The sequence below is a fragment of the Phascolarctos cinereus genome, unplaced genomic scaffold (assembly GCF_003287225.1).
Source record: "Phascolarctos cinereus isolate Bilbo 61053 unplaced genomic scaffold, phaCin_HiC Scaffold_5;HRSCAF=322, whole genome shotgun sequence".
NCBI classification, from domain to species: Eukaryota; Metazoa; Chordata; class Mammalia; order Diprotodontia; family Phascolarctidae; genus Phascolarctos; species Phascolarctos cinereus.
In genome coordinates this window covers 362,319,764-362,334,364 of record NW_027555958.1, presented here as the reverse complement: position 1 = coordinate 362,334,364, position 14,601 = coordinate 362,319,764, and the positions used below count along the sequence as shown (strand labels likewise).

Genomic DNA, 14,601 nt, shown 5'->3' with positions numbered 1-14,601 from the left:
CCCTCTGGTTCTAATATATCAGAGCAGTTTTCCTTGATAATTTCTTGAAAAATGATGTCTAGGCTCTTTTATTTTTAAATTCTTTCTCCTGGATCTATTTTCCAGGTCAGTTGTTTTTCCAATGAGATATTTCACATTGTTTTCTAATTTTTCATTCTTTTGGATTTGTTCTATTGTGTTGTGATTTCTCATAAAGTCACTATCTTCCACTTGCTCTATTCTAATTTTTAAGGAAGTATTTTCTTCAGTGGTCTTTTGGACTTCCTTTTCCTTTTGGCCAATTTTTCTTTTTAGGTCATTCTTCTCCTCATTGGCTTTTTGGACCTCTTTTGCCATTTGGGTTAGGCTATTTTTTAAGCTGTTATTTTCTTCAGCATTTTTTGGGGTCTCCTTTAGCAAGCTGTTGACTTGTTTTTCATGATTTTCTTGCATCACTCTCATTTCTCTTCTCAGTTTTTCCTCTACTTCTCTTACTTGCTTCTCAAAATCCCTTTGGAGCTCTTCCAAGGCCTGGGACTGATTCATATTTTTCTTGGAGGCTTTGGATGTAGGAGCTTTGACTTTGTTGTCTTCTTCTGGTTGTACATTTTGATCTTCTTTTTCACCAAAGCAAGATTCTATGGTCTGACTTTTTTTGCGCTGCTTGCTAATGATCTCAGCCAATTACTTGATTTTTAAACTCTTTGTTAAGGTAAGAGTCTGCTTCCAGTGTGGAGAATGTACTGTCCCAAGCTTCAGGGGTTTGTGCAGCTGTTTTCAGAGATGCTTATAGGGACCTGTACATTTTCAGTTCTTGCAAGGTGGTATGATAAGGGGAGAGGTGTTTACTCCTTTCCTGGCCTGTGACCACAAGTATTCCTTTCTGTCCTGTAACTGTGAGGAGGGGTTCCTCTCCACAGCCACTCCAAGCTCCACCATGCCGGCATTCCTCCTCCCCCCCAGCACAGCTGCCCAGAACTGTGACCCAGATCCAAACATGGGCAAAGCAAGAGATTCCTGCCTCAGCACTGGCAAAGAGATCCCTGAAATCCCTCTCTGATCAGCCACTGGATTGCCCCTCAGTCTGTGGGCGGGAAGCTTGGGAATCAGCTGCATCCCCCAGGACCATGCTCTTAGGGAATGGAGCTGAGACCCCGCCTTCCTTTCTCAGCACCAACAGAAACACACTTTTCCCACTGACCTTCTTAGTTGTCTTTGGCATTTGTGGATTGAGGAGTCTGGAAACCTCCACAGCTGCCCGCGATTCAGTCCTCTGAGGCCTGCTCCAGGTTCCCTGCGGCCTGCGTGCCCATGCCGCACTGCACTGCGCTTCCGGCCCAGCATGATACACCTTTCTGATCGATCATCTAGGTTGTCTTGGGCTAGAAATTTGTTTCACTCTGTCTTTTTTTGGGTTCTGCTGCTTCAGAATGTGTTTAGAGCCATTTTTTATGAGTATTTGGAGGGGTTTGGAGGAGAGCTCAAGCAAGTCACTGCTTTCACTCTGCCATCTTGGCTCTGCCCCTCCTTAATGTAAATTTTAGAAAAAGAAGAGAATAAATCATTCAGCTAAACTAATCAATACACTGAGGGGAAAACTGACATTTTATGTAGTGTTCCTCACCCATGGGGCCTCCTCTACCCCATCTCTTCAGGGATCATTTCTCTTCTTTAGAATGGACACAGCTTGTTCTGTATACTTTTGTACCACTAATTTTATATTGTTTTATGGTGGTTGTTATTTCCATTTACATTATTGTAGTCATTGCAGTCATTGGGTTCTTACTCTACTTCACTTTGCATCAGTTCATTTAAGTCTTTCCATGCTTCTCTGTATTGATCGTATTCATCATTTCTTACAGCACAGTAATATTCCATCCCATTCATGTAATGAAATTTGTTTATCCATTTTCCAGTTGATGGGTATCTATTTTTTCCAGTTCTTTGCTACCACAAACTTTGTTGCTTTAAATATTTTGCTGTATGGAATTATTTTTTTTGGTCAATGACCTCTTTGGGTATATATACCTAGCAGTGAGGTCGCTAGGTCAAAAGTTATTGATGTTTTTACTGCCTTATGATCATAATTCCAAATTGCTTCGCATAGTTGCACCAATAATACTTTAGTATGCCTGTCTTTCCCTCTAGTATTCCCATCTTTTCTCATCATGCAGGATTTATTAACTAATAAGGTGGAATTGCTATCTCCCATGACATCATTTCCATTTTGAGATAGCTCTTAGAGGACATTTTTTCTCCCATAGAGCCTAAATCTACCTCTTTAGGGCCTAGCAGAATCCTCTTCTACATGATAGCCCTTCATATCTTCAAAGAAAACTATCATGTTCCCCCTAAATATTTTCTTTTTTTTTTTTAGATGAAATATCCTCAGTTCCTCCAACTAACCCTCATGTGGCGTGATCTTAAGGGCCTTCGTCATTCAGGTCAACCTGCTTTGCATATCCATCAAAGTTTAGCTACCAGTACTCTAATAATGAAACAACATGGTGAAGATCAGCATGGCCTCTGCACAAGTATAACATGAAAATTCTTGAGGCATTCCATATTTTTCAGCTAGTTTCCTACTTCCCACAAGAGGCCTTTCCTGGTCTTCCTCCATTTCCCCTCCACCCCAACCCAATGGCAGGATCTTCTCTCTGAGGTTACTTCCAATTTACCCCCTATATATTTTGTGTGTATATACTTGCTTGCATGTTATCTCCATTAAAATATGGGCTTCTTGAGGTCAGGGGCTACTGTTTTTGCTTTTCTTTGTATCCCCAGTACTTAGTACAGTGTCTGGAATATCATAAACACATAAGGAATGCTTGACCCAAGATCACTGGATTCAGTTTAACAAACATTGAATGACTTCTATGTACATGGCATGGGCTGGGTGCTGGGAAGGCAAAGACAAATACTGAACAGTTCCTTTTCTCAAGTACCATACGTTCCACTGGGGGAATACAACATACTCTTTAGATACAAATTCATTTCAAAAGAGAGAGAGAGAGAGAGACAATTAAGAGGGCATCATGAAAGATTTTATGGAGGATGTGGGCCCTGAATAATGCTTGGAAGGAGGCTAGGGCTTCTAAAAAGTGAGGACAGGATACATTCCAGACATGACGCAAAGACATGCCTGGCAGTGGGAAATACAATGTTGTGGAAAAGAAAGAGCTAAGAGGTTGATTTGACTTGAATGGAGAGTGTGGAAATAGAAGTAATATGAAACAAGACAGGAAGAATAGGTGGGAGCCAGATTGTGGATGATTTTAAATGTATAGTGAATTTTTTTTGAATTTTATCCTAGAGGCAATAATAGGGAGCCACAACTTTATTTTATTTTTACTTTTTTTTTTTTGTAAGAGTGTGATATGGCCAGATCTATGTTTTAGGAAAATAATTTTGGCACTAATATGGAGAATGAATTGGAGGGAGAAGAGGTTTAGAAACAGGAACAATTATAAGCCTATTGCAATAGTCCAAGTGATAGCTGATGATTCACTATGAATAAGGACAAAGGAAATGACTCCCTAGTAATATAAAGTCCAGAACTGAGCATACTATTTGTGATGTTTCCTGATCAGAACAAAGTATAATGGGATTGCCACCTCTGCAATTCTACATACTATGTTTCTTTTAATGTAGAACAAGAATACGCTAACATTTTTGTTTGCATATTTTGCTATTGATTCACATTGGGCTTCCAGTCCACTAAAACAAGATTTTTTTTTTTTGGTGAGGCAATTGGGGTTAAGTGACTTGCCTAGAGTCACATAGCTAGTGAGTGTTATGTGTCTGAGAAAAGATTCGAACTCAGATCCTCCTGATTCTAGGGCCAGTGCTCTATCCACTGTGCCACCTAGCTTCCCCAAGATCTTTTTTTTTTAAATTTTTTTTGCTTAGGCAGTTGAGTTGCCCAGGGTCATACAGCTAGTAAGCGTCAAGTGTTTGGTCTGAGGCCATATTTGAACTCAGATCCTCCTGACTTCAGGGCCAGTGCTCTATCCACTGTGCCACCTGGCTGCCCCAATAAGATCTTTTTTTTTTTTTCAGACAAACTACAACCTAGTCATATCTCCCACATTTTATATTTTTGATTTTTTTTAACTCAAGTGTAGGACATTACATTTATCTTTTATATTCATCTAAGTAACATTCTAACTATGCCCTGTCCCGAATTTTCAAATTTTAAATCTCTCTTCTTAAAAGAAGAAAGTTGGTCATTTACTAGTCTAGCATAAAGAAAGAGTTTTTCCTCCAGTGAATAAATTCAAAAGTAGTTGAAATAATGACTGAAGGCAAAATTTTAAGTTAAGAATGCTACATATGAAAGAATATCTCTTTGTTTTAGTTTATTCAGTCATGCAAATCTTAAACAGCAAAGTTACCTGTATTTTATGATAGGTAATGCCTTTATCTGTTGCTGGAAGTTTATATACTCATATTTTTGAAAGCTGGAACACTAACACTGGAACTAGATTTTAAAAATCTATTTTCACTCTTATTTTTATTACTAATGAAATATACAATAGATCACAGGTGATATATTTAGAGCTGCAAGAGACCTCAAAATCAGAACAACCCCTTTATTTACAGAGGAGGAAATAGGCCTAAAGGCACAAATGACTTGTCCAAGTTCACACAAATAGTAAGTAGAAACTCTGTGATTCAAAGCCAAATCCTCTGACTCCATATTTAGCCCTCTTTTAAGGAAATATTTCCAAAATTCTATACTTGTTACTGGCATTAATTATCTTTTCCTTGTGCATGTAAACACTTTAACATTAATAGAAGTTACCACAAATAAATAACCAATATTGCAATAAGTGAATTAATAGACCCCTTAGGGCTGTATTAATTAAAAAAGTTAATGTAATATTGAAATACTTTTTGTATATGTTTATTTCAGTGAGACAACTGAACATACTTACATATTTGCATAAATAATCAATCATCATTTACTAGTAATAATAAGGTTAATTTGTTGCTACAGACTTAATAGAGTTAGTCAATTATATTTCTTAGAAAATACTGCTTGTTATGCACCTCCTTACCTATAAAAACATGACTGAATTTAATTCCATTATTAAATGAGCACATGAAGAATTTTTCTCCTGGTAAATGTCTTCTGAACAGAAATCGTATTTACTTGAATGAAACTAGGTGACATTCAAACTCTATACCATTCTAGATTTTTAAATTTTAAATATGTATCTCTTCTTACAAAAAGAAAATTAATCATTAACAAACCTATTTATGTCAATTCAGTAATTTGCCAAATGAAATTTCTCACACATATATGACCATTGGTGATATTCTTGTTGTAGTTTTTTAAATACATAATTTATTCATTGACCTGTGAAGAAATTAAAAAGTCAAGATAAATAATGATTGAAGGCATTTTAAAGAATACTGCATGTTTGAAGAAATTTCATTTTCAGATTTCCCTTTATTTATTTTTTTAAAAGCTGTACTTTGATTTCTATGCCCTTGTTCTTGAGTAATAAATTATGTTGTCTGCTCCACCTACTGGTAGCAATATGCAAAGAAGATTATTGCTGGCTTCACTTAAAAAAACAAACCCAAAACAAAAAAACTACTACTTCTAAACCGTTGCCAAAATTTTAGAGAAACATCTTTAGCTTAGGAAAACTAAAGATCTATACTAAAATGAGAAATCATAATTTAACCATAGCTTGCAATGCTTTCAGAAGTATAGGATCTTGCATAGAACAGCCCAGAATAACAATTATTTTATTATTTAAAAGAATTACTTATTTTGGATCTTCCTTTGTTTTGACATGATAGCATGTAATATAAAAACATATAAGTAACAGATTAAATTTGCATAACACCTATATGTATAGGTGTATCAATTTGGCATATGAATTCTAAATGTAAATTTAAATATAAAATATAATTTATGTCAGTGAACATTTAATATGAAAGCATTAGCCCAAATTTTTGGATGTTATTTTCATGCTTCTATCATATTTTGAGATATTTGTTCTTTAAATGAGCAATGAAGATTTCCCAAAGGATTACAAAATGTTAAAGCTGAAAAGGACCCTTAAAAATCTCACTCATTTTACAGATAAGGAAACTGAGCTCTAGTAGAGTAATTATAACATGTCTGTAACTTGCCAGAGATGGAACATTTCAATCTTCTTAATTTGAATAAAACTTGTTATTTCTATTAAGAAAAAGTGCTTTGGATATTTCAGGGTTCTTAAAAATGAAAATACCCACTACTTTTCTAAATTAAATTATGTTTTTTTTCTTTTTGTAAAGAAACATAATTCTGAAGTTTGAAAATTAGACCTTATGTTTATTGTAATGATTGTGTGGTTATAATTTATTGTTTGTTTTTTTGTGCTTCACAACATGATCATAAAACTAGATCTTGCCAGAGAATAAACTATTTGTTTATTTATTTATTAGTTTATTTTGATTTATCAACAATCACTTCCATATGTTTTAGAGTTTAAATTTTTCTCCCCCTTCCCCTCCACCACCCTCCCCAAGATGGCGCACAATCTGATATAGGCTATACATTTACCTTACTATTAAATATAGTTTCACATTAGTGATGTTGTAAGTAAGAATTAGAACCAATAGGAGGAACCACCAGAAAGAGGAAACAAAACACAACAGAAGAAAAAAAAATAGCAAATAGTATGCTTCAATCTGCATTCAAACTCTATAGTTCTTTCTTTGGATGTGAATAGCATTTTCCATCCCGAGGCCTTTGGAGATGTCTTAGATCCTTGTATTGCTGGGAAGGGTTAAGTTTATCAGTGTTGGTTATAGCATAACGTGGCTGTTTTTGTGTACAACGTTCTTCTGGTTCTGCTCACTTCATTCAGCATCACACCATACAAGTCTTTCCAGGTTTTTCTGAAGTCAGCTGTTCATCATTTCTTATAGCACAAATAGTATTCCATTGCATTCATAGACCACAACTTGTTCAGCCATTCCCCAACTGATGGACATAATCCCAATTTCCAATTCTTTGCCACCACAAAAAGAGCTGCTATAAATGTTTTTATACATGTGGGTCCTTTTCCCATTTGTATGATGTCTTTGGAAAATAACCCTAGAAGTGCTATTGCTAGGTCAAAGGGTATGCACACTTTCATAGCCCTTTGGGCATAGCTCCAAATTACTCTCCAAAGTGGTTGGATCATTTCACAACTCCACCAACAACGCATTAGTGCTCCAATTTTCCTACATCTTCTCTAACATTTATCATTTTCTTGGTTTGTCATGTTGTCCGATCTGATAGGTGTGAGGTGGTGCCTCAGAGTTGTTTTGATTTGCATTTCTCTAATCAATACTGATTTAGAGCATTTTTTCATATGACTATAGATGGCTTTAATTTCTTCCTCTGAGAACTGCCTGTTCATATCCTCTGATCATTTATCAATTGGGTAATGACTTGTAGAGAATAAACTAATTATTTAATGTATTGTAGTAAATTCATTGACTTATTCAAGTCCCCAAACTTCACTCTCTCTCCCTATATATGCAGATGGATACATAGCTAGCTGGCCATGTGGATGTAGATGGAATATTGGATTTGGAAACAGGAAAATTTGAGTTCAAATCCTGTTTCCTATTCTTACTAGCTGTGTAACTCTGGTCAAGTCATTTAATTTCTCTGCTTCAGTTTTTTAACTGTAAAATGATGACAATAATAGCACCTACCTTCCAGGGCTGTTGTGAGTTTCAAATGAGATAATGTATAAAAACACTTTGTAAACCTTATACTAGTTTAAAAATGCTATAATTATTATCATACATCCTTTACTCAGTAGTCATTCAGTAAATAATTGACAATTTTTAAACATTTTGGTTTGATATAGATGTGGAGGAATGCCAATTTTTTTGCCATTCAAGGTGTATGTATGTGTGTGTGTGTGTGTGTGTGTGTGTGTATGTGTGTGCGTGTATTTTCACAGAATTGATGAACTTCAGAGTTGGAAGGGACCTCAGTGATGATATAGTTCAACCCATAGCCAAAATAAAATCCCTCCTACAACACACTGGGACAAGTGGTCACAGAGCCTTTGTTTGAAAACCTCAGGTGAGAGGGAACTCACTACCTCAGGTGGTAGCCTTTCTATTTGAGGATAATTATAATTGAGAGGGAAGATCTCTTTATATCAAGCCTAAATTAACTTCTTTTCAACTTCTACCCATTGTTCCCATTTCTGCATAAACAAAAGAAGTATAATTCTACTTTGGCATGAAAGCCCTTCAAACAGATACAGCTGCAGTTGTTCTAGATGTCCACACTGTAACTCAGTCCTAGAGTTCCAATAAGAAAGTGATTGAAAACATGCTTTTCATGAAAACTTCTGTTTTTTATGAAAGCTTATGTACTTTTATGGAGCACGTTGTCTAAATCCTTTACAGCTTCATCTTGTATCCCCAATATAGCTGTGTATAGAAAAATCTATATATAGTTATAGTTACTCTGGGACACTGAAGATTTCTTTTTTCTCCTCTCTAACATTCAACAGGAAGATAAAGTTGATAATCCTTTTGTTTTTTTAGAGCTAAACAGAAGAATTTTTAAAACATAGATTATTTGAATGAGGTCATACATTGAAATGGAGTATTTCTAAACTATCTCTTGAGACATTATCGACTCCTTTCCAAAGTGCACATTTACACATCTATACATGCACTCATCCAAATATATATGTATATACATATATATATGCACACACACACACAAGCATTCATATATATTTGTCTTTTTAAATTTTATTAATTTATTTTGATTTATCAGCAATCCCTTCCATATGCTTTTGAGTTGAAAATTTTTCTTTCACATTAGTGAAGTTGCAAGTAAAAATTAAAACCAATAGGAGGAACCATCAGAAAGATGAAACAAAACTCAACAGAAGGTAAAAATAAATGATAGTGATTCCACTTCCATAGTTCTTTCTTTGGATGTGGACAGCATTTTCCATCCCGAGGCCTCTGGAGATGTCTTAGATCCTGGTAATGCTGAGAAGGGTTCAGTTTAACAATATTAGTCATCACATAACATGGCTGTTATTGTGTACAAAGTCCTCTTGGTTCTGCTCACTTCACTCAGCATCAGATCATATAAGTCTTTCCAGGTTTTTCTGAAGTTGGCCTGTTCATCATTTCTTATAGCACAATAGTATTCCATTACATTCATAGACCACAACTTGCTCAGCCATTCCCCAATTGATGGGCATCCTCTCAATTTCCAATTCTTTGCCACCACAAAAAGAACTGCTATGAATATTTTTGTACATGTGGGTCCTTTTCCCATTTGTTTGATCTCTTTGGGATATAGCCCTAGAAGTGCTATTGCTGGGATCAAAGGGTATGCACATTTTTATAGCCCTTTGGGCATAGTTCCATGTTGTTCTCCAAAATGGTTGGATCATTTCACAACTCCACCAACAATGCATTAGTGTTCCAATTTTCCCACATCTTCTCCAACATTTATCATTTTCCTGTTTTGTCATGTTGGCCAATCTGATAGGTGTGATGTGGTACCTCAGAGTTGTTTTGATTTGCATTTCTCTAATCAATAATGATTTAGAGCATTTTTTCATATGACTATAGATGGCTTTAATTTCTTCATCTGAGAACTGTCTGTTCATATCCTTTGACCATTTATCAATTGGGGAATGGCTTGTGTTCTTATAAATTTGTCTTAATTCTCTATATATTTTAGAAATGAGGCCTTTATCGAGAGACTGGTTGTAAAAATTCTTTCCCAATTTTCTACCTTCCTTCTAATCTTAGTTGCATTGGCTTTGTTTGTGCAAAAACTTTTCAATTTAATGTAATCAAATTATCCATTTTGCTTTTCATAATGTTCTCTATCTCCTGTTTGGTCATGAATTCTTCTGTTCTCCATAGATCTGATAGGTAAACTATTCCTTGTTCTCCCAGTTTACTTATGGTATCAGCCTTTATATCTAAGTCATGAACCCATTTTGACTTTATTTTGGTATATGGTGTGAGATTTGGGTCTATGCCTAGTTTCTGCCATACTCTTTTCCAGTTTTCCCAGCAGTTTTTTTCAAAGAGTAGGTTCTTATCCCAGAAGCTGGGGTCTTTGGGTTTATCAAATAATAGATTACTATAGTCATTGACTACTGTGTCTTGCATATTTAACCTATTCCACTGATCCACCTCCCTATTTCTTAGCCAGTACCAAGCAGTTTTGGATTGCTGCTTTATAATACAATTTAAGATCTGGAATTGCTAGGCCACCTTCCCCTGCATTTCTTTTTTAGTTCCTTTGATATTCTGGACCTTTTGTTTTTCCAAATGAATCTTGTTATTATTTTTTCTAACTCTATAAAATAATTTTTGGTAGTTTGATTGGTATGGCACTGAATAAGTAAATTAGCTTAGGTAGGATTGTCATTTTTATTATATTAGCTTGGCCTACCCATGAGCAACTGATGTTTTTCCAATTATTTAGATCTGATTTTATTTGTGTGAAAAGTGTTTTGTAATTGTGTTCATAGAGTTCCTGGGTTTGTTTGGGAGGTAGACTCCTAAATATTTTATAATGTCTACAGTAAGTTTAAATGGGATTTCTCTTTCTATCTCTTGCTGTTGGGCTTTGTTGGTAATATATAGAAATGCTGATGATTTATGTGGGTTTATTTTATAGCCTGCAACTTTGCTAAAGTTGTTTTATTATTTCAAGTAGTTTTTTACTTGATTCTCTAGGATTCTCTAAGTATATCATCATGTCATCTGCAAAGAGTGATAGCTTTGTTTCTTCTTTGCCTATTCTAATGCCTTCAATTTCTTTTTCTTCTCTTATTGCTAAAGCTAATTTCCAGTACAATATTGAATAACAGTGGTGATAATGGACATCCTTGTTTCACCCCCGATCTTATTGGAAATGCTTCTAGCCTGTCCCCATTACATATAATGCTTGCTGAAGGTTTTAGATAGATGCTATTTATTATTTTAAGGAAGACTCCATTTATACCTATGCTTTCTAGTGTTTTTAATAGGAATGGGTGTTGTATTTTATCAAAAGCTTTTTCTGCATCTATTGAGATGATCATGTGGTTTCTGTTGGTTTTGGTGTTGATATGCTCAATGATGCTGATAGTTTTCCTAATATTGAACCAACCCTGCATTCCTGGTATAAATCCTACCTGGTCATAGTGTATTATTCTTGTGATAAGTTGCTGCAATCTACTTCTAGTATTTTGTTTAAAATTTTTGCATCTATATTCATTAGAGAAATTGGTCTATAATTTTTTCTCTATTTTGACTCTTCCTGGTTTAGGTATCAACACATATTTGTATCATAAAAAGAATTTGGTAAGACTCCTTCTTCACCTATTTTCCCAAATAGTCTATATAGTATTGGAATTAATTGTTCTTTAAATGTTTGATAGAATTCATGTAAATCCATCTGGCCCTGGAGATTTTTTCCTAGGGAGTTCATCAATGGCTTGTTCAATTTCTTTTTCTGAGATGGGGTTATTTAAGTATTTTACTTCCTCTTCGGTTAATCTGGGCAATTTATATTTTTGTAAATATGTATCCATTTCACTAAGATTGTCAAATTTGTTGGCATATAGTTGGGCAAAATAATTCCTAATTATTGTTTTAATTTCCTCTTCCTTGGTGGTAGCTTCACCCTTTTCATTCTTGATACTAGTAATTTGGTTTTCTTCTTTCTTTTTTTAATTAAATTAACCAAAGGTTTATCTATTGTTTTTTTTTATAAAACCAGCTCTTAGTTTTATTTATTAGTTCAATAGTTTTCTTAATTTCAATTTTTTCAATTTTTCCTTTGGTTTTCAATATTTCTAATTTAGTGTTTAGTTGAGGATTTTTAAGTTTTCTTTTTTAGTTTTTTTAGTTGTATGCCCAATTCATTAATCTCCTCTTTTTGTATTTTTTTATGTAAGCATTTAGAGATATAAAACTTCCCCTAAGAACTGCTTTTGCTGCATCCCATAGATTTTGGCATGTTGTCTCATTATTGTCATTCTCTTGAATGAAATTATTGATTGTTTCTATGATTTGTTGTTTGACCCAATCATTTTTTAGGATTAGATTATTTAGTTTCCAATTATTTTTTAGTCTATCTTTCCATGGCCCTTTATTACATATAATTTTTATTGCATCATGATCTGAAAAGGATGCATTTAATATTTCTGCCTTTCTGCATTGGATTGTGAGGTTTTTATGCCCTAGTACATGGTCAATTTTTGTGTATGTGCCATGTACTGCTGAGAAAAAAGTATATTCCTTTCTATCCCCATTCAGTTTTCTCCAGAGGTCTATCATATAAACTTTTCTAATGTTCTATTCACCTCCTTAACTTCTTTCTTGTTTATTTTGTGGTTAGATTATTAAGTGCAGAGAGGGGGAGGTTCAGGTCCCCCACTAGTATAGTTTTGCTCTCTATTTCTTCCTGTAACTCCCTGAACTTCTCCTCTAAGAATCTGGATGCTATACCATTTGGTGCATATATATTTAGTAATGATATTACTTCATTGTCTATGGTGCCTTTTAGCAGGATGTAGTTTCCTTCCTTATCTCTTTTGATTAGATCTATTTTTGCTTTTGCTTTGTCTGAGATCAGGATTGCTACCCCTGCTTTTTTTACTTCAGCTGAAGCATAATATATTCTGCTCCAGCCTTTTACCTTTACCCTGTATGTGTCACTCTTTTTCAAATGTGTTTCCTGTAAACAACATATTGTAGGATTATGGTTTTTAATCCATTCTGCAATCCATTTCCATTTTATGGGAGAGTTCATCCCATTCACATTCACAGTTATGATTACTGTGTCTTTTTCTCCATCCTTTTCCCCCTATTTATGCTTTTCTTTCTCCTTTTTCCTTTCCCCCTTTCACTAGTGTTTTGCTTTTGACCACCACCTCCTTCAGTCCTCCTCCCTTTTATTATCCCTTTCCCTTTTCTTCCCCTTTACTCTTACTGCTTCTTCCCCACCTTCTTTTCTCCACTCCCTTTTCTTTTCCCCCTCCCTTTTCTTTCCCCTTTTTGCTCCTACTGCCTATAGGGCAAGTTAGATTTCTACATCTAAAAGATTATGTTATGCCCTTCTTCAGCCAAATCTGATTAAGGTAAGGTTCAAACAATGCTCACCCCTCCTCTCTTGTTTCCCTCTGCTGTAATAGGATTTTGTGTCTTTTCTTGTAATGTATTCATACATATTTGGATACACAGTAACACACACACACACAAAACAATGAATGATGTAATTTAGCATTTTGGAATTTTTAACCTACATACTCCATTCATATTTTCATCAAGAATTTGATAAGTGTAAGAGAGTCTGTCACCCAACCTCCTCATTTTATGGATGATTTTTGAATCAAAATGATATCTTTTTAGTTCTTTTTATTCTTGATCTCTGTGATGAGTTTGATTAAACTTTTTTTTTGTGTGTGTGAGGCAATTGGGGTTAAGTGACTTGCCCAGAGTCACACAGCTAATGAGTATTATGTGTCTGAGCCAGAATTGAACTCAGGTCCTCCTGACTCCAGGGCTGGTGCTCTATCCACTGCACTACCTAGTTGCCTCCCCCCCTTTAAAACTTTGTTTAGGCAATTTCTTCTTCAAAAAATAATTGATTTCATTCCAACACATCACAGAATCCACCAGCACACTCCTACTGAATTCTTTATGATCCCTAAAACGTTAACTTATAAGAGTGATTCAAAGTGGTATTACTTGCAACCTTACACTTTGATAAGTATAACACTTTTCTCCCCTGGGTTTCCACAATGTTGATCTGCACTTCATTCAGTTTACTTCTGTTTTGTGTGATTACTCCTTTTGTGTTTCCTTCTCTAGTTCTTCCTCTTCTTAACCACCAAAGTTGAGATATCCCTCACCTTCGCATTTCTCTATCCATACTCTTTCCTGTGGGCAACAGATCATGTTTCATGGTTTCCACAGTTTCTATCCTATTCTCATTCCAAACTTTCCCACTATTAATGGTAGTAACCATTTCTCATTCTCCTCAGGTTCTAAACTTTGGAGTTAACTTTCACAATTGCCTTCCTCATTCTTTATAGCCAGTGAACAAATCCTGCTAATCTTTTCTTTAAAATGTCTTTCACAGACAATCTCTTCCTTCTGACTTCTAATATTCTTGTCCTAAGAGCTAATGTACTCAAGTATAGCTTACTGTAACAGCTTTCTGTTACTTTTTTTTTTAGTGAGGCAATTGGGGTTAAGTGACTTGCTCAGGGTCACACAGCTAGGAAGTATTATGTGTCTGAGTTTAGATTTGAACTCAGGTCTTCCTGACTCCAGGGCCAGTGCTCTATCCACTGTGCTACTTAGCTGCCCTTTTTCTGTTACTTTTAAACAAAATAAACTGCTCTCCTTAACTCATGCCTTACGTTCAATCTTTCTCCCTCTCCAATTAAGTGGGAATATCACCAATAGATTAATTTTCCAAAATACTTATTTTGGCATGCCATACTATTGCTCAAAAACTTCCAAAAATTCACCATTACATATTCAGTCTAAACTACTTCACTAGGTAGTTTAGCCTCATCCTATATATATTTATCAATTTATCAATGTAGGGATCAGGAGAGA

At 35.0% G+C, this 14,601-nt stretch overlaps 1 protein-coding gene and 1 non-coding gene across 2 annotated transcripts in view; both read left to right on the top strand.

The window, feature by feature from the left end:
• SPATA17 (spermatogenesis associated 17) overlaps window positions 1–14,601 on the top strand; it is a 272,232-nt gene that overhangs the window by 142,640 nt on the left and 114,991 nt on the right.
• On the top strand, window positions 2,447–2,550 carry LOC144458050 (U6 spliceosomal RNA). Its single transcript, XR_013487605.1, has one exon. It is a non-coding gene; the product is annotated as a U6 spliceosomal RNA (small nuclear RNA).